This window comes from Prionailurus bengalensis, chromosome B3, assembly GCF_016509475.1.
Source record: "Prionailurus bengalensis isolate Pbe53 chromosome B3, Fcat_Pben_1.1_paternal_pri, whole genome shotgun sequence".
NCBI classification, from domain to species: domain Eukaryota; kingdom Metazoa; phylum Chordata; class Mammalia; order Carnivora; family Felidae; genus Prionailurus; species Prionailurus bengalensis.
This window is the reverse complement of record NC_057355.1, coordinates 76617201-76637178: the sequence shown is the minus strand read 5'-3', so window position 1 is coordinate 76637178 and position 19978 is coordinate 76617201.

Below are 19978 nucleotides of genomic sequence, written 5' to 3'. Positions count from 1 at the left end.
ATTGCTTGTGAAGTCAACTTGCTTATAGTAAAGTGATTCGCTTTTTAGTAAGATATTAGTTCTAAATCAAAATAATTTCATCTTTAAAAAAGTCAACATTCCTAGGTATTCAACCAGCTTTTGCTGTATAGAGGGATTATTGAAATGAGCTGAGACAGATGCACACGACTGCACAGGCTTCTAGCATAGCAAAGGCAATCAAGATGAGAGACAACTGGCTCGGCTGTTCAAAAGAAGGGATAGGTACTGGTTCCAGACCTGCTCCAGAGGGAAGCTCAAAGGTGCTCAGCACTGGCAGAACAAAGAACCCCAGGAAGGAGGCTTTGCTCCAAAAGAGAGGTTTTTGCTTCAGGAGAAGACTGTTCCAGGAAAAGAAAACTAGCTGTTTCAAACTCGAAAAAAAAAAAAAAAAAAAAAAAAAGAAGCTGATCTCATAGCTCTTAGCAAAATAGTGAGTAGAAAAGAAATATTAACTTGAATCCAGCTGAGAGAAGTGGATCAAAGTAAACCTATTGCTTATCTAGGGAAAGAAATGACTGTTTCTTGTACTGAGCTTTGGCCTGCTTTTCCCTTGTTTTATATTTTGTATTTTTCTATTATTTATGGTTGATAAATGTGCTTTGAAACTATAAGCCTGTTTTGTTTGTTTTCTCTGCATCATTCATATTTAATTCTAGGAACATTATGGAATGTTTCTTATAGAGCAGACACTATGTAAGTGCTGCAGTTGAAAACTAAGTAGGACATGGCCCCTTCCCATACAGGAGCCTCATAGGATAGCCACAAACTCATAGCAATAGTGGGGACTGGTTAAAAAAGTATAGGTTTTGGAATAAGACAGATTGAAGTTTAAATTCTGATTCTATCATGTCTTATCTATAAGGACAAAGAAAAATAAAGTGAATTCTAGTCTTCTATAAAATGTAGATATCTCTCATGGATTGTGAAAATTAAATGAGATTATGTATGTTATTGACTGAATTAGACACCTCCCTCCAAATTTATATGTTGAAGCTCTAATTCACAACGTGACTGCATTTGAAGGTAAGGCCTTTAAAGATTAATCCATTTTTTTTGTGGGGAGAAAGGTAGAGGTATTTCTAGCAAGATATGCGAGGAAACAATTTTGGGAGATTACATTCAATGACCTGAATATTAGAAGACATGGTTGGAAAGATCCAGATCTCAATTGTAAATGTTAGGCTGCATGGATATCTCATTTCCCTCTAGCTCCATTCTTGACTTTTTCCTATCTTGCTAACTGCCTCATGAGCTGACCTGTAAGGGCTGTGAATAGGAGGTTCTTAGGCCTTCTGGCCTTTCCAGCCAATGGAGAGCCCCAAGAAAATACCAGAGGGAGGTGGAGAAAGAGATCAAGATATTTATTCCTCTGGTTCATCCTCTGGAAGGTAGTCTCCAACTGGCTGTGTCCATTAATTAATAATCACTACTACATACAGGTTGACCTGTTCTGTCTCTAAGTCTCTTTCTTTCCAGGTTCTACTAACCTCTTCTTTACTTTTGCTTTGAGCCTCACAGTGGCAACGAATCTTCCCTTGAGACTCCCAGATTCCTGCATTGTCCCTTTGTAATTTTCCATGTCCTGTCTACACCATTGTGATTCATTCTTTTGTAAAAACAAACCAAAATTGTCCTCGAGTTTTCCTGATACGAGTGTAATCTTTTTCCTGTTAGAACTTGACTGATGAGTATTGATTTCTGTATTAAGACTTTACTCATTCATTCATTTATTCATTCATTCATTTATTCCATCATAAACATCTGCTCAGTGCTTATTCGGGTGCTGCTAAATGCTATCTCTGGTCTCATGGAGTTTAAAATCTGGTGATATATATATATGTATATATATATATATGTGTGTGTGTGTGTGTGTGTGTATATGTATGTACATATGTACATGTGTATGTATGTATATATATGTATATGTATACATATATATGTATATATATATAAGAAAAATGCAATAACAGCATAGCATAATAGCTGTTAAAATGCAGAAAGTATAAGGTACTCAGGACTACATAGCAATGATGCCTATTCTGAACATGATTTGAGTAACAGTATGTAATGTCAGATAGCACGGTGGAAGATAAGAATACAGAAATTTAGTACACAAAAAGATGGCACTACACTCTAGGAATGACAGTGGATGACAGGGAGTGAAACATGGTAGGTTTAGCTGTATAGGCTTTGTCTAAAGAATTAGTCACAGAAGCACCATGGTGAGAGAGATCCATAGCCTTGGGCTGGACTGATCTGGATGTGGCCTTTGTCTTAGATGGATTTAGGCATAATCTACTTCACTGAAATCAATTTTGGTCCTTTAAAAAAAATTGAGGTAAGAAGCACCTGGGTGGCTCAGTTGGTTAAGCACCTGACTTCAGCTCAAGTCACGATCTCATGGTTTATGAGTTTGAGCCTTGTGTTGGGCTCCACACTGTTCAGAGCCTGGAGCCTGCTTCAGATTCTGTGTCTCCCTCTCTCTCTCTGCCCTGCCCCTCTTGTTCTCTCTCTCTCTCAAAAATAAATACATGAACATTGAGAAAATTGAGGTAAAGTTGACATACAACATTGTTTTAGTTTCAGGTTTACAACATAATGATTTAAAATTTGTATATATTGTGAAATGATCACAATAACTCTACTTAACATCCATCACTATACATAGTTAACAATTTTTTCTTATAAACTTTTAAGATTTATTCTCTTAGCAACTTTCAAATATGCAATACAGTATTATTAACTATAGTTGCCACACTGCACATTATATCCCCATGACTTATTTATTTAATAACTGGAAGTTTGTACCTTTTGACTTCCTTTATACATTTTTCCCACCCCTCACCACTCTGCTATGGCAACTACCAATCCTATGAGCTTTTATTTTAAGGTTCCACATATAAGTGAAATTAAATATTATTTTTCTTTCTCTGTCTGACTGATTTCACTTAGCACAATGCCTTAAAGTCCATCCATGTTGTTGCAAATGACAAAGTTTTGTTCTTTTTTTATGGCTGAATAATATTTATGTGTGTGTGTGTGTATGTGTGTGTGACCTCTTCTTTATCCATTCATTCAAGGATAGTCACTTGGGATGTTCCATGTCTTGGCTATTGTAAATAATGAAGCAATGAACATGGGGATGTCTGTATCTTTTCAAGTTAGTGTTTTCATTTTCTCCAGATACCCAAATGTGGAATCGCTGGATCATATTGGATTTGATTTTTTTTTTTTTTTTTAGTTTTTTGAGGAGCCTCCATATTGTTTTCCATAGTGGCTGTATCAGTCTACATTCCCACCAAGAGTGCACAGGATTTTTTCCCCACATCTTTGCCAACAATTATTTCTTTTCTTTTCAATAATAGCCACTACAACAGGTATGAGGTGATATCTCATTGTGGTTTTGATTTGCATTTACCTGATGATCAGTCATGTTGAATGTCTTTTCATATACCTATTGGCTATGTGTGTGTCTTCTTTGGAAAAATGTCTATTGAGATCCTCTGACCATTTTTTAATCAGATTGTTTTATGTTATTGAGTTGCATGAGTTCTTTATACATTTTGGATATTAACTTCTTATCAGATATACGATTTACAAATATTTTTTTTCCATTGATCAGGTTGCCCTTTCATTTTGTTGAGAGTTTCTTTAGCTGTGCAGAAACTTTTTAGTCTGATGTCTATTTTTGCTTTCATTGCCTTTGCCTTTTCCTGTGTGTCAAATTTTAAAAATCATCACTAAAACCAATATCAAGGAGCTTACTGCCTATGTTTTCTTCTAAGAGTTTTATAGTTTCAGGTCTTACATTCAAGTCTTTCTTTAGACTAAATTTTGAGTGAATTTTAGTGTATTTAGTGTAAAATAGTGGTCCGGTTTCATTTTTTTGCATGTGGCTGTCCAGTTTTCCCAAAACCATTATTAAAAAGATGGTCTTTTCCCCATGTATATTTTTGTCTCCTTTGTTGTAGATTGACCATATAAGTGTGGGCTTATTTCTGGGCCCTCTTTTCTGTTTCATTGATCTATGTGTCTGTTTTTGTGCCAGTACCATGCTGCTTTGATTGCTACAGATTTGTATTTCATCTTGAAATCTTGGATCGTGATACCTCTAGTTTTGTTCCTCTTTCTTAAGATTGCTTTGATTATTCAGGGACTTTTGGGGTTCCATGCAAATTTTAAGGTTGCTTTATTTCTGTGAAAAATGGCATTGGATTTTTGATAGGGATTACACTGAATCTGCTGATTGCTTTGGGTAGTATGGACATTTTAACTATGAATTCTTCCAATCCACGAGCACAGAATATCTTTCCATTTTTTCGTGTCATCTTCAATGTGTTTCATCAGTGTTTTATAGTTTTCAGTGTACAGATCTTTCACCTCTTTGGTTAAATTTATTCCTAGGTATTTTTTATACAATTGTAGATGGGATTGTTTTCTTAATTTCCCTTTCTGATGGTTCATTATTAGTGTATAGAAATGCAACAGGTTTCTGCATATTGATTTTGTTCCTTAAACTTTACTGAATTCATTTATTAGATTTAACAGTCTTTTGGTGGTGTCTTTAGGGTTTTCTATATATAATACCATGCCATGTGCAAATAGATACAGTATTACTTCTTCCTTCTTTTTCCTTCCTTCCAATTTGAATGCTTTTTATTTCTTTTACTTGCCTAATTGTTCTGGCTTGGGCTTCCAATACTATATCAAATATAAGTGGCAAGAGTGGGCATTTGTGTCTTGTTCCTGATCTTAGAGGTGTGATGGATGACAGAGAGTGAAAGATGACAGCTCTAGGTGTACCCATTTTGTTTAAAGGATTAGTCACAAAAGCCCTGTGGTGAGAGTGGTCCCAAACGTTTGCCTGAACTGATCTGAATATGGTCCTTGTTTTGGATGGATTAATGGACAATCTGGTCTCATTGGATAAAGTCGTTTTTGGTTCTTAATTGCTGACAGGGGTCTAGGCAACAATGTGTAGTTGCAACATGCAGTTGGAAGTCATGTTGCTCTCAGATGTGTCTTCTTTACCTCGGAAACAGTATTTTGATTTTCTGCTCACTGTTTTTCTCTGATGTGTTCAGATGTGTCTTCTTTACCTCGGAAACAGTATTTTGATTTTCTGCTCACTGTTTTTCTCTGTCCTCTTTTTCATTTAAAAATTTCTCACATAGTTAATGCTTGTAATGTTTCAGTCTAGAGTCTAAAGACAGACGGGGGACAGAATTCTTCTTCCTTAAGGGACCTCAGTCTTTTCTTTTAGGGCTTTTGACTGATTAGACGAGGCTCATTCACATTAAAGAAGACAATCTGCTTTCTTCAAAATCTACTGATTTAAACATTCATAACATTGAAAACATCTACAGCAGCATGTAGACAAGTGTCTGACCAAACAACTGGGTACTATAGCCAAGTTGACACATAAAATTAACCATCACAATAAATGTACATCACCTGCATATCTTTCCCCCTAGTCCTTCACTCAGCCTTTAGCAACCCACATTCTGATCCATTGCTAACCTGAAACACAGTTTTCTCAAAGGACATCTAGAATTTCCTTTTTAGTAACTCCAGTGGCTTTTGGACTACCTTAGACCTTTTGGTAATACTTGGTGTGCATGGCTGCCTCTACCCATGTGGAACCACTCCTTTCTTTTTTGTTTCCACACAGTATCAGATCTTTCTTCCTGCCTGTTTGACCAGTTGTGAGCATTCCCCAAGGCTTAGTTCTTAGTTTTGAGTTTTCCTCTTCTAATTCTCATCCTTGGAGAGCACAGTTATTCTACTGATTTCAATGCTCAGGTTTGTGTCTATGACTTCTGAATTTACTTATGTTGTGATTGCTCAGCTAGGAGGTGTCTTTGCTTTATTACACTTCTTCATCCAATTACTAATGAAATTATCTCAGTTTTCTCCTACTGCTTCTGGCTGTCTCCTCTATCTCATAACATGCTATTAGACTATTTAATATTAAAAAATTTGATTATGTAGCTCTTCTGATCCAAAATCACAATCACTATTGCTTTGAATATAAGCTACTCTACCTACTTCCCAAGGCTTTTCCTAATTTTGTCGACTGATCTTTTATCCTTTACTTTCCAACATGTTCTGATTAGGCTCATCTATTCATGGTCATCAAATTCATTTTATCCCATCCCAATTAATCATTTTGTGCTAGATGCTTGGAATACAAAAATAAAAAAATACAAGACATCTCCCTGCTCTTCATGTATGGACAGTAGCAGATCAGTACGAAACATAGAGGGCATAGATAGAGCACTTACCTGCACACAATTCATGCTAATACAATTCAGCCTAAGGCTAAGTATTTTAGTAGTTGCATAAGCCAGTTTCAGTGGACGAGTGACTTATTTGATGGGGGAGTAGGGTATATTATGAAGGTCAACAGAAGCCAAGGATCAATGTGTGACCATAAAAAATAAACATTGGCTTCTCTTTCTCACACGAAGTCTCAGTTTTCACTAGCCCAATGTTGTTTTAATAGGTTAAAGAGAGACAGATTTACAGCATCTCTAGAGGAATTAAGCTGAACTTCAGGGGTGACAGTTTATGGATGGCTATTCAAAATTGCGGAGTTCCGTATACGCAACGACACTCAAGTCCGAGAAAGCTCTGTTCTTTCTCATCCGTTTTCAGTAAGACTTCCCTCATTTAGAATCCTTTGCTTCTGCCAAGCATGTAAATGTAACTATCCTTTAAAGTTCAGCTCAAGAATGATTTCTTTAGTGAAGCATTTTCATTCGTTATTTATTTCTGGATTAGTCTAGCTGTCCTTGATCTTCTCCTATAACCATACATTTAATACGTTAGTCAGTAACTTTGTTACTATTTGCAACTATTTTATGTATGCTAGTCTGATTTGTTCTAACTAGGTGGTAAGTACTCTTAGGGCAGGGACCATGTCTGATACTCATTTTTATCCTCTGACATTGCTAGCCTAATGGTGAGAGGGTAGTGGATGCACAGGAAATAGCCAACTAAGTTTTCTTGTTTGGAAGAAGTGGGGAGAAGCATAGAGCAAACATTTACTGTGTATCTAATGTTGCAGGCACAGTGCATATACATACACACACATACACACACATATTTTATATATATTATATAAGGAAGATATTCTTATTTTCCAGTTTTCAGCTAAAGAAGCAGAAACTTCTAGAGGTTAAATAATTTGGCCAAGATGATAATAATTCATCACTGTCTAATAGTGTCTCTGAATTTAGACCTGTCTGAATTTGAAGGCCATGTGATCCCCAATCCACTATACTATCTTCTTCTCATATACACAGTTCCTGTAGTGTGTGCTGTGGTATACTGTCCAGATTCCCCTTCCAGGACTTGGGCACTCATTCTCATAGGATCTGGGAGTGTGGATGGTTGAGAGCATTAGCTGTGTTCTTCTGTGGGACTTGTCTCCAGTTGAAGACAGTGGGCTCACCTAAGAGGATGCCTTCTTCCCAGGAGCAACCCATATCCGGTGACGGGTCCCTGTTGGGACTACCGTGAGTGGCATTCCAACTCAAGAGCTCTCAATAGGAATGGCTGAGGCAGGACTACATTACAGGTCAACTTTTTCTTCTACCTAATCCTACTTTCTTTACCACGCCACCCCCTATGTTTATCTTAGGCTGGTCCCCTCAGTAAACTTCTTCCATGCAGATCTCTGCTCCCCAAGTCACTGACCTGGCAACTTGTGTCATATCATAAGCTAGATGGTTATCGGAAGAACGTGACATGTTCTTGTCTGTTACTCATAAAGTGAACTAGAAAATCTTTCACAAGACTTCCAATATGTACTATAAGTGATAGTTTGCTATGAGGTTTTAGTACTGCTGTATCTTCCTCCTTCCTTGCTTCTAATTCCAAGCAAAGAAATTTTCACTGTGAACAGGGCAGTATCGGTTTTGCTGTCCTCCTGTAAAGCAATTCTCTTAAACTCATGCAAATTGTACAACTATTAAGGTTGACAATATCTATGAGCATTTTTTTTTCCGGAAAATGGAAGTATGATTCTAGTTGAAGTCATGTGAGACTGCCCAGGACACATGAGAGAAATTATTTGGACTCACTGCAGTTATAAAGTGCACTTACACTGGCCCTAAATTTACCTTTCACATGGCAAATTATAAAAGCCAACTCTAAGTCATTGCTTATGAGTCTAACAACGCTTTGATTTCAGCTCTTTCATGCTTTTTGTTAAATCGGAGTAATAGAACACTCTCGTTGTACCTGAATACTGCCATGTGTATGCGGCCACTGTTTGTGGACTATGACTGGAATATTACTAGCTGCAAAAAAAAGTCAGTTTTGGGTTTTAGTCACTATACAGAGCACCGCTTACTGACAGAGGTTAACTGGCGACTATTAAGGCACCAAAATTTGTACACCAGGGAAAAGTAGAATGTGTACTGAGATATCACTTTCTGAATCCTTAGGGAGCAATGTATTCTGCCCAGACACAGCCTCGTCTTAGAAAAATGTGAAACAAGAAAAAAGACTAGTGTAATTGGGAAATCAAAAACAACCTTCCACCTGTAGGAATTCAACTCCTGCACAAATAACTAGAATACAATGAAGATGGATACCGAAGAAGGCAAAAGAGTTAACATAAGTGTATGTGTTTCTATAGTTACTGATTCTGTTTGCTATATTCTCTATGTAGTTAAATGGAGCTGAGGAAGGCAATGAAAGCTTTACTTCCCATTGCCCACTTCTGTGTAATCTGGGAGCTTCTGATGTTTCCTAGCTGGTAACTGGATGACCCCACGAATTTAGATTTCATTTTGCTGAGTTAGGGGTTATGTATTTTGCCTTTACTCTCGCTCTTGCCCTTCTTCCAGCCATTCTCTAGGAGCTCACAGCCTTGCTGCAGCCCTTGATTCTGTATCACCAGCCATCACAGCCAAGCTGTAATACAGAGCAATCCCTTTCCATATAGCATAATTGGTAATCAGATTCAGCATCACTGAGGGGAAACTAACAGAGGGGCTCACTGTGCATGATTATATGGCAGACAGCACAGAACAAAGGGTACCTATCTGGGTTGGCTATTGCTGGTAGAACTCATAGCTCTAAAACCTTCATCACCTTGTCCAGATGCAAGAAAAGAGTCAACAGAAGCCCTGGAACGCAGACTGGGGTGACAAGCATTAATAGTGCCATTATCTCAAGATAATGCTAAGCTGATAAAATATTTGGCCATGGCCTAGGCTTTTATTTCCCATGGAAATATGGGTTCCGAATACCACAATCTATCACAGAATCTCAAGGGGACTGCACATTTTGTAATGTATTAAATTCATGTAAACTGCCACTATGAAGACAGGAAATCTAATTTGGAGGAAAATATTCCAGCATAATAAGGAGGCTAAGCCGAGGTGGCCACATTAGGGACACACTGGCTTTCTGGCTATTTTCTTAATCAAAGAACATGTCAGTGGGAAGGCCACCAAAAATGATATGGGATTCAGAGCTGTCAGTTATTAGATGCACACAACAGGTAAATTAATATTTGGTGATAGGCTTCTGGTGCTTGGGGCTTGACAGCTTATGCAATGCCACTCTGGCACTACAAATAAGGGGAGATCAGATTCTTTGTCATAGTCAACCAAATATCACTATTCTCAGGCTGTCACTAGGCTGTTTCAAAATCTACATTAACTCTTTCCGGCCACCAACAGCCTCTTTAGAAATTTTTCTCTGGAGAAATGAATCAGTTGCTGTGAGAAATAGTTGAAATAGATTCCGGCCTGTAGTTTCTGTATTATATAATCAGGGCTCTGAGCTGGAAAAAACCCCATGGATTATCTTGTCTGACGCGCCCCCTCCTCTCCACCTGCCTAGGGAAGTAAGAAATTGCCTCAGATCCAACTTCTCACCGGTGGCGGAGTAGGAAGCAGGATCCATTTCTATTCCATCAAACGTGATTTACTAAAAAAACAACAATTTGTAAACTACTCGCCTCTACACACTCCACTTTGGGCATAATCAAACTGTGAGGAAGATGGAGGTACATTTTATAAGTGAGGAAACAAAGACCCAGCAGCAAACTGACTTACTGGCCAAACATCAGGCGAAGTTGGAATTGTTATCTCATTCCAGTGCCACCTGGCTGCATAGTCCTCCTCACCAAATTGTCTATGGCTTGTATGAAAACCAAGATGGCTTGCTCATAAAAGTTTCCCTCAGATTAGCGCAGTTCCCTTATTCATCTCTCTTTTCCAAATGTAAAAATACTAAAGTGTCTACATTTTTTCCCCAGGACAATCTCAGTGCGATGTTAACTCAGGTTCAAACACAGGCCTAATCATGTTCTCTTCTTCCTCCTCCTTCCCTAGTGACTCATCCCGGCTCCTCCCTCCACTCCTCCACTTCCTCATCCTTCTTTTTATCTGAGGGAAACAGTACTTCCTCAAGATTAACTTGTCCATTTTGTGCTTGCTTCCTGCATTATTCCTTCTGGAATGCATCTGTAGTCTTCATTCTTTGTTTGCACATCATTTAATGTCTATTACCTTCTAAAGGTTATTGAGTCTTACAAACTGTTCTTTATGTAATCATCGTTCAGGTCAAATGCAAATGTGGTTGTTAGTTTTGCAGCCATCCAGAAAAAGTAAAAATGAAAAGTTACCATTGTTATTTTTTAATATAAATGAGTGACATCGCTTAGCGTAACTGTCATGAGCCCTGTAGTACATGCGCACTATCAGATTATACCACAAAGAGGCCAGAACACTCATATTAAGCTCTAGTTCACTGAATTCTATCAGTCATCAGTTATGAAGGGACAATTTCCCCACGAGGGCCTGTTTAGACAATGAACCCTTTCCTATTTACAAGCTCTAGCTTAGACTACATTACCATCAAGGCCACTAATGATAAGATTTAATGGACACGTAAAAAAATTTGCTTAGATAAAAGCTCCTGTAATTGTTTTTAGACAATTCAAGTGGATTCAAGCCTGGCGGCATCTTTTTTTTTTTTTTAAGTGAGAACCTCAGAAACAGTGAGAAAGTGTTCTATGAACATAGCACCATGTCAGATCTTATTTTGAATAGGATTGGGCATGTTTGGAAGGGTGCGGCAAGCCAGGAGCTTTACTGGTAAGACTGAGAGTGAGTGTTCTGATCTCTTCCAAATTACATTTTCAGGTGTGTTACCACCCACTCCCTGTACCTCAGCTCCAAGTTCTAGAAGATTAACCAAAGCTCAAGCAGGTAGCTATAACGTAGATGGAGTTTCCTAGGTTGTTGCTATTCCTAGGGTCCCTGAGGAAACATCTAACTGCAGCAGCAACAAAAACATTCCTAAGACACACTGGTGTTTGTTTGAGTCTCAGCAGGTGGAACAGTGGGGGCTACCATAAGAAGAAGTTTAAAGAATATTCTTAGGCTTGATAAGTTTGAATAAACATTAGGCAATGTCTGTGTGGTTCAGAAACCAATACTCGATTGGAGAACGTCTCTACAAAAGTCTGACCATTGAAGTGACCAAACTGAATCCATTATGCTGGGGTTGCACTCACACAGCGTACTTACTCTACATGCTCAGTTAAAGGCAATGGACACGTGTGTGGGTGTGTGCGTGCACACACAATAATCAATTTCATAATTACCCATATCTCACCCGGCATTCTACTTGATGTGGAAATGCCCACATGGGAGTGTGTCAGGAGAACATAGTCCCCTTAGCCCTTTCCTGAGGCAAGCATTTCATTTTGTGAGTATGCTTCTTTCTTGTGATTAAAGAGCACATTCCTATCCAACAGGGTCCTTAAAAGTGAGTGTAAATGATTTCATCTGATGCCCAGACAAGGAAATAGAGATCTGTTATTCTAGTGGAAGAAAAATTGGTTGTGCTGGACTTGTTGAGAGAAAGGGTATGATACTAGGTGAGTGAAGAGATTCTCAAAGGTAAATTTCACTTGGGAGCCCAAATTCCATCTAAGAAACTACCCTGATGATGCTCTACTCCACATGCTTAACCATGATGTTCCAGAATGACTTCTTAAAGCAAATATAAGAATGCCATTGAAAAATACTTAATCCAGAGGTCACATTAGATATAACCCCTCTTTCTCTTACCTACTGCCAAGGCAAAATAGTAAAAAAAAAGTCCAAATCCAAAATGTGGGTACTATTTTCTTACTTCAGCTTCTCCTGGAATGGTACCTACAGAGCTCAATTGCCTGATATTAATAGGGTATTTCTGTCTCTCATATCCATACACAGTGACACACATAAACATACACACCATAACTTCCCTAAATAGTTCTGTCTCAAATGAACTTAGACAATGTTAAAAATAAATAATTCAAAAGACAAGTACGTGGTCAAAAGAATTACTGCTGGAATTCGTTTCTGTAGAATTACTCTGTAAGGAGAGTTATCAGCTAAAAAGATCAGCCTTGCATGGCTCACATGATTCTCTCTGGCTGGTATCATAAAATAAGTAGAAACATATAATACAGGACCCTCTGGAAAGTGAACTTTCCTTGTTTGTGTAATTGCAACACCAGAACCCTTCCCTGCAATAATCAGGGGTCCCTGCCAATCCAGATAGCTGTGGGGTTTCAAACAGAGAAATGATCCATCGGCATGTCTTAATTCATACCATAGAACAAGTACTATAAATGTTTCATTGTCAACTCAAACATAGTCATATGCCGCAGATTCAAAAAGATATATTTATTTATTTTTAATCATTCCTCATTAAAGAATTGGAGGCACCATTAGGCAGTTCTGTTCAAGTGAGTGAACTCAGTGTGAGTTCAGTCCGGCATGTCCCGTTTTTGTCATGTCTAAGTTCTCCTCTTCCTTTGTCCATCTCCATACTAGATGTTGCATCATACAAGTCTCTGCTCAGGCACCATTTTTGACCATTATCGCTACTTGCACATTTTAAGCAACCATTTGCAGTCACTAAAAGTTGACTTTATATATCAAGTATTTATTTTATGAAAAGAATGTTTTGTTTCTTCTACATAAGTTTTAAAATCTTGTCAATCCCTACTATCCCAGGAATGGCATGCCTACTTGCTTTGTCCTGTGCCATTCTCTAACACAGGTTTTATACTCTTTCATTTTCCAGCACTATGTTTTTGGCCCCACTGCAGTATTGGTAAGAGATTATGTTTCCAGAAGAGAAACTTCTGTATAACTACATAAATATCCTCCTGTCTTCAGCAGCTTGAGAGAATATAGCTTACTCATTTCATAGTCAGTGTGTGTGAGTTGTTGTTATATTTACAATGGAGGAATGCACTAAAGGAAGCCAGAAAAGAAAACCAGTATAAAAGTTAGGAATATTTATAAGGATAAGTTGACTATATTCTTTGCCCAAGCCAAATTATCTTTGGCCTTTTTGCTTGTAATAAGAAAGCTGAAATTTTGACCCCAGAATCACTATTAATGAAAATAACCATTGAGGAACTCAGAAAATGGGGGGTGGGGAATCTTTCCATTCTCATCTGCAGCTACCAAGAAATCTTTGGCATTCTGGAATCTTTATTAAGAATCTTAAATCTCTAAGGAATAGGTTTGTAATGTTACAATTTTCTGTAGCATTTAGGTTTTAGAAATATTTCCCAGGGGGTTTCTTCTGCCTACCCATTTTTATCTTCTATTTCAAGGGAAAGTGACATTAAAGATGTGCAAAAAGTTGGATTTCTAATTGGGCTTCCAGTTGCTTTTTGACATTGAATGTGCAGCAACACCTTGAAAATGAAACTTCTCTCCTTTGTCTGAATTTCCTTTAGGCCCTGTGGTAGGGACTGAAGACAGAATCTTCAATAATAAAGGGAAGGGGTGCTCAGACACAGGATGGGATGGGATCTTGCTGAGATGTTGCATCTAGTCCAAAATCATTCACAAAACCCCTTGAGACAAAAACATAGAAAATCCAAACCTTATCCAAAAGCAAACTCTAATGATCTCACTGGGAATTTGTTTTGTGGTCCGTGAGATCCTTCCTTTTCTTCACCTTTTGAGTGAGATGGACCAGAAGGCAGTTTTGCACTCCTGCAGATCTGGTATGGGGTAGCAGAGCTACCATTAGTTTGGGGATCAAATTGGGACAATTTGGGGGCCGTGTTGTTTGCGTGTTACAGAACTATCTTCTTCCAAGCTCTAGTCTTTGGGTCAGGTACTCTTTTTCTCTACATCTTTGAGTTAACGTTCCCAGAAAAAATCCGACACCTGTAATAAAATACACACATTTACATTCTTCTAGTGTCTTCATCATCTCAATGAAGCAAGAATCCTAAAGACGTGTGCAGTATAAATCATTGTTAAGCAATGATTATGAAAGTTTTCAAAGGCCTGTGGTGTTAAACAGGAAATTTTCACTTTCAAAGTCATGTGAGGAGCAAAATTGTTCCATACATAAATTCTGAATATTTTTACCATATTGAGGACAATCTTCTCAGAATACCATTCACCCTGACTTCAGTATTAATTGTCAGCAATTTCACTTGCTATTCTAAGAGCTAAAATCCAACTTCAATTAAGAAACCAGAACCTGTGGAGATGAGCGAGTTGGGTGATAAATGTTTCTTCATTTCTAGCAACTATTGGATTTCCTCTTTCACTCAAAGAACGAGGAAGCAGGCAAATCTCCCAGGCTGAGCTTTTCGGGGTGAGATTTTTCCCATAACTCTACACCTAATTATCTGTGTGGACCATCAGCAGAGATTCTGAAGGTACTGCTATTGAAACTGACCTGGTACGCATCCCAGGTCTTAAGGATGAATGAATAAATAACTTTGCTGAATGCTGCTGAATATGTGATAATGTAATTAGTATTCCTGCCAACGGAATTGAAAATGAGATGTTGCATCTCTAGGGACTTTTGTACTTCTCTGTAAATAGTTTCTCTTAAAATGCACAAGATACATATGAACTAAGCAAAAAGGTTCACTCTAAATTAAAATGCTATTATGCTACAGATGATGTGGATGAAGGGCTTACTGAATTGTCACTCCTGGATTGACAGGGAAAAGCCATCATTTACATATTTTCTAAGCACATTGAGCCCCAAAGGCATTTGGTTTCTTCAAATGATGAAAAAAAGCCATTTGGGTTAGAAATAACCCACTAGAGGAACACAGTGATGACCCATGGCTAGTATCGCCGTGACTATAAAAATAAGCCTAAAAATTTATTTGACCCTAAGGAGAAGGAAAACAAACTGTTTGTAATTGGTTACTTTCTTCTAGATTTCAAAATGAGGACCTTAAAAAATGTAATGTTTCAAAATCATCACAGATTGCTGCCTCGATTTGTTTAAAACATTAAGGCACTTACCATATTGGCACCAAATCAAGTTAATCTAATCAATTTCCCCCTGGATACTTCAGTAACTTAGCATTTAAATGTTAATCAGTTCCATTCGGATTATTTACATACAGGTGCATAGGAAATAATCCAATGGATTGTTGCCCAATATTTGCTAGCTAAAACTGCAAAGAGAAGAATTATTTTTTCTTCCTTCCAGAGCATTTGCAAAGGATGAGTGAACTTCCTTCAGACTCAGCAGGACTTCCTCAGTCTGGCTGTGTTTCAACTCAAAATGATTTCCTCCTCAGAAACAAGCACATGGATGCCAGTTCAATCTCTCACTAGAAACAAGGATAGAGATGTATGTCTCGTGGCTAAAGACTCAAATCAGAAAATATCTAGAGAGCAGCTGCTAGTGGGTCCAGTTCCTTTAATGGAATCACTATGAACCAAAATAAACAAAGGAAAACAGATCAAATACAGGGCCAAGAATCAGAAGAGTTGGCCTAACATTGCCACAAATAAGCTCTGTGACTCTGAGCAAGTCACATGAGTTCTCTGGGCTTCCGTTTCTGCCTGTGTAAAGGAAAACAATTTGAACTGGTTGCTCCATTTGTTCAAATACATTGGGTTCTTGCAATTTCCCACCTTCCACTGCTGAGCTCCCTCACAGAATCTACATCCTGGTACACTGAAGTAGGTTTCTGAGTCTTTTTTGTTTAAACTGACACTGTCTTGGTTTGTTATTTTCAAAACTGACTGTGAAGAAAAGACTACAAGTCAGCATGAACTACCCCTTCTAATCCTACAAAGCTGGGGTCATTCTTGCTTAATTAGGATCCAGAGGCACATGTGAATAATTTATAAATTCATAAGGATTGGCCTATTTTCAGTATCTGTGGCTCTTATTAACTGAAGATCTTAAAAGTGGCATGTTATAGAAACTTCTGGTATTGGAGATGGCTAATCTGTGATCATTTTGCAGGTAGTAACAAAACTTACTCACACAGAGTACTATGCATTTTTGGCCTCATGGTTCCCAAGATCATGTGATTTGGCTCTACTTTGATTGCTTTCCCTTGCTAATCTTTTTTTTTTTTTTTTTAATTTTTTTTTCCACGTTTTTATTTATTTTTGGGACAGAGAGAGACAGAGCATGAACGGGGGAGGGACAGAGAGAGAGGGAGACACAGAATCGGAAACAGGCTCCAGGCTCCGAGCCATCAGCCCAGAGCCCGACGCGGGGCTCGAACTCACGGACTGCGAGATCGTGACCTGGCTGAAGTCGGACGCTTAACCGACTGCGCCACCCAGGCGCCCCTCCCTTGCTAATCTTTATATACCCTAACCCAACCTTCTTTCGTTAAACCAGAAAGTTTGCTACATTCTACACAAATATTCAGTAACATCAGCTTCCATTGGAAAAAGTGAACAGCTATTACTTATTGAGCCATCATATGTGACACTTACCTAGACTCTTTATGTGCAGACATTCTCTTTGTCTTTAGATTTCTGTAGTGCTCATGTCATTTCTCATCTCTGCTCCTTCCCTTCCTTCCTCTCGTGCATATTTTTTGACCACTTACCATGTGTCTGACCATATTGCAAGTGCTGGAGATAGAGTCTCTGCCTTCATGGAGTTTAGCTTCTAAATAGATGACGAGCTCCCAGGAACCAGGGCCCGTTTTATTCCTTCCATTTGTTTTTGTTTTGCAGGCAGTAGAAAATAAATATTTGTTTAAAAACTAGGTTCTTGTCTTGAAGACGCAAAACAATAGAAATCTGGAAGCAACAAGACTAACTTCAGGTCTGTTATCAAGGTGATTAAGAATTGTTATGCAGCAACTCTCTAGATAATTCGATTAAATTAATGTGCTGTTTGCATCACTGCAGCTATAACTGCATTGCAAGGGCTGTGGTTAAACTAGTCAAGGATAACTGCGAAGTAAAACCTGTGCTTTTTAGAATCCAACTCTCCTCCATTCCCCCTCCCTCCCTCCCTTCCTTTATTTTCTCCTTTTCTTCCAGAACCACCTAAATAGTTATTGTAATAGCATTTGCTGTGAACTTTGCATTATTCATCTTAAAAATATTATCATTTAAGAGATGAGCGGTAGAGGGAGGTGGCATTATATAGAAAATGATAGAATTTCAAATACTATGTATGATTTGGGAGTAGGGAAGCTTTATTGAGGTAAATGGCCTCAATAGTACTTGAAATTATACTACCAGAAGTGATCAACTGCTTGTAAAGAAAGACTCCGCTGTTAACAATATCAAGGTAGAGAAGTGGTATAATAGTCATAACGTGGTCAAAATTTTACTTTTTAGCATAAGAATTTATGCTAGCAAGCATTTTCTAAACTCATCGTACATTAACTTTTTGGAACGTTAATTCCAGAGCCTAATAACTCAGATATCTGAAGGCTTATTTATTGGTTGGAAAATTTGCTAAGGACAACCAAAAAAAAAAAAAAAAGAAAGAAAGAAAAAAAGAAAAGGTGAAACAAATCTGTTTTTCTAAGGATACCTCCAACTGATCAAGCTTTCACTCCCAACTGCACACAGATTTCCTGACTTTCAATCTGACACCCATAAATATTCCAGCTCAGTGGGTCTTTGGGTTCCCCTGTCTCTATAAATATACCGTAGCTTTTGATTGTTTTATGATGGAAGTTTATTTTATTTTATTTTTGCCTGCACAGTTGGCTTTGTTTTTTTCTATGCTTTATAGACCCTTGTCTTTTTATTAGTTCAGTGTTCCCTGTTGATTTTGTGTTTTATATTCCTGCTGTCACCACCAGAACCTCACTGTAAACAAGAATGTTGTATCTCAGTGGGTTATTTTCTGTTAATGACCTGTGATACAGTATATAAATAAACCAGAGAGTCATCCACAGGTGCAGTTTATTAGAGTTATTGCACTGTGGCTTGGGTAATGTTCCTCGGTTCTTTAAAACTTTCCTGCTTTGAGAAGCAAAGGGGCCAGCTAGCTGGCAGTTTTGAAGAGAGAAAAATGAGCCTTTCACTTTGCGATGGATGGGAACCCAGCCTAATAATCATCATTTTAATTTCTCAGTGTCAACATCTAGGTTGCGGTATGACTTAAAAAAATTCCACTAAGCCAAATTACCCAGAAAAGCAGTCTGGCCCTAATAGCTGTCTTGAGCAGGAGTGGAGAGAACACACAATGGTCCCTCCCCACACATAAAAAATAAAACCACGGGAAAAAACACACACTCTACTGCTCAATTAGGACAAGAGGGATTGTTTTGGGTTACACGCAGGTGCATAATGAAGACCGATAATGATAGTTTATTAATGAATTCTCATAACCCCTGGTGAGGTAGGTATTATTAAGATTCAGGTTCACGTGGGGCAATGGAGACTAAGTAACTCACCCAGGGCCTCGCGGTGAATCAGTCCCCTCCGCGGGAAACAGAGACACCAAGCGAGCCCCTGCCACACCTCGTGCTCTAACCACTAAATCGTGATCTGTCTTTGTCTTGGGATGAAATTAGCGAAGCAAATTGGAGCTGAAGAGTCCAGAGATAGAAGGAATATTTGGTGACGGTTTCAGAAGGGAATGGAGAGGCGGTGAAGGGCTCTAAGGACATTGTAATGTGCTTCACTGAACAGATAGGTGCTTCTGGCTTTGAAATACATTAGGAACTGATTCTGCCACACATCAGAAGCATTCAGGATCTGGAGCAGACAAGAGAAGGAGCAGAAGTGAAGTGACAGAGCAGAGGAGACTAATGTTCAGGACAGTCTATACTTTTATACAGTGTATGTACGACGTAATGTTCTGGGCAATCTACACTCCCATGCAGTGTACTTATAATTGAGCTCCAGAAAATTATCTTGTTGGTCTTGCTGTATAGAGAATAAAGCTGCAGGCTTCCACCTTACTGTGAGCAGAATATTAGTAGATATTCCTTTCTTTCCCCCGTTTTATTATTATTCATAGTAATATAAATATTTATGATTATCACTCATACTGAAAAAAATCTAAATTTTTGCCACAGGTATCCAGGATGACTGTGTTCTGAACAAAAGCAGCCCACGCATAACCAATCCCCAGTAATTTCAGGTGGTTAATTAGTGCCTGCACGGCCATACCTGTCGCCAATATGATGAGTTTCACTTTGATGCCTCTCATTCTTCAAGTTTGTTACAGATCCCTTATCAGGCAGACATACTTATTTCTCTTGGTCGTGTTTGTTCTGGAAATATTTCTGCTTAGTGGAACCCCACGATCAGTTAGCTCCACTGTTTTCTCAAATATATCTATGCATGCAATCTATGCCGTTGCACAAAATTAGTTTGGCGAGGTAGCATTCTGGAACAATTTATTCAAATGGACTAATTCAACTGAGAGTGAACTATGTTGACGCATAACCTTAGAAATAAAATACCAGCTCATAGATTACACAATAGCCAAGTCATAGCTATGTCCAGTTACATGTCCTATTGTCTTATTTGTCAGTAATGGTGTTGCCATTATTTAAGTCTAGGGGCATAATTATTGTTCATCTAGAGCATACCTGTTACTGGAGATGCTTCATGCTTTTCCTTTGTTGTTGGTTTAAATAAGAGAAGCAGGGCTGGCAGTGTGAAAATCATACCTGAGTTCTCTGGGTCCCTTATATACTTCATCACTC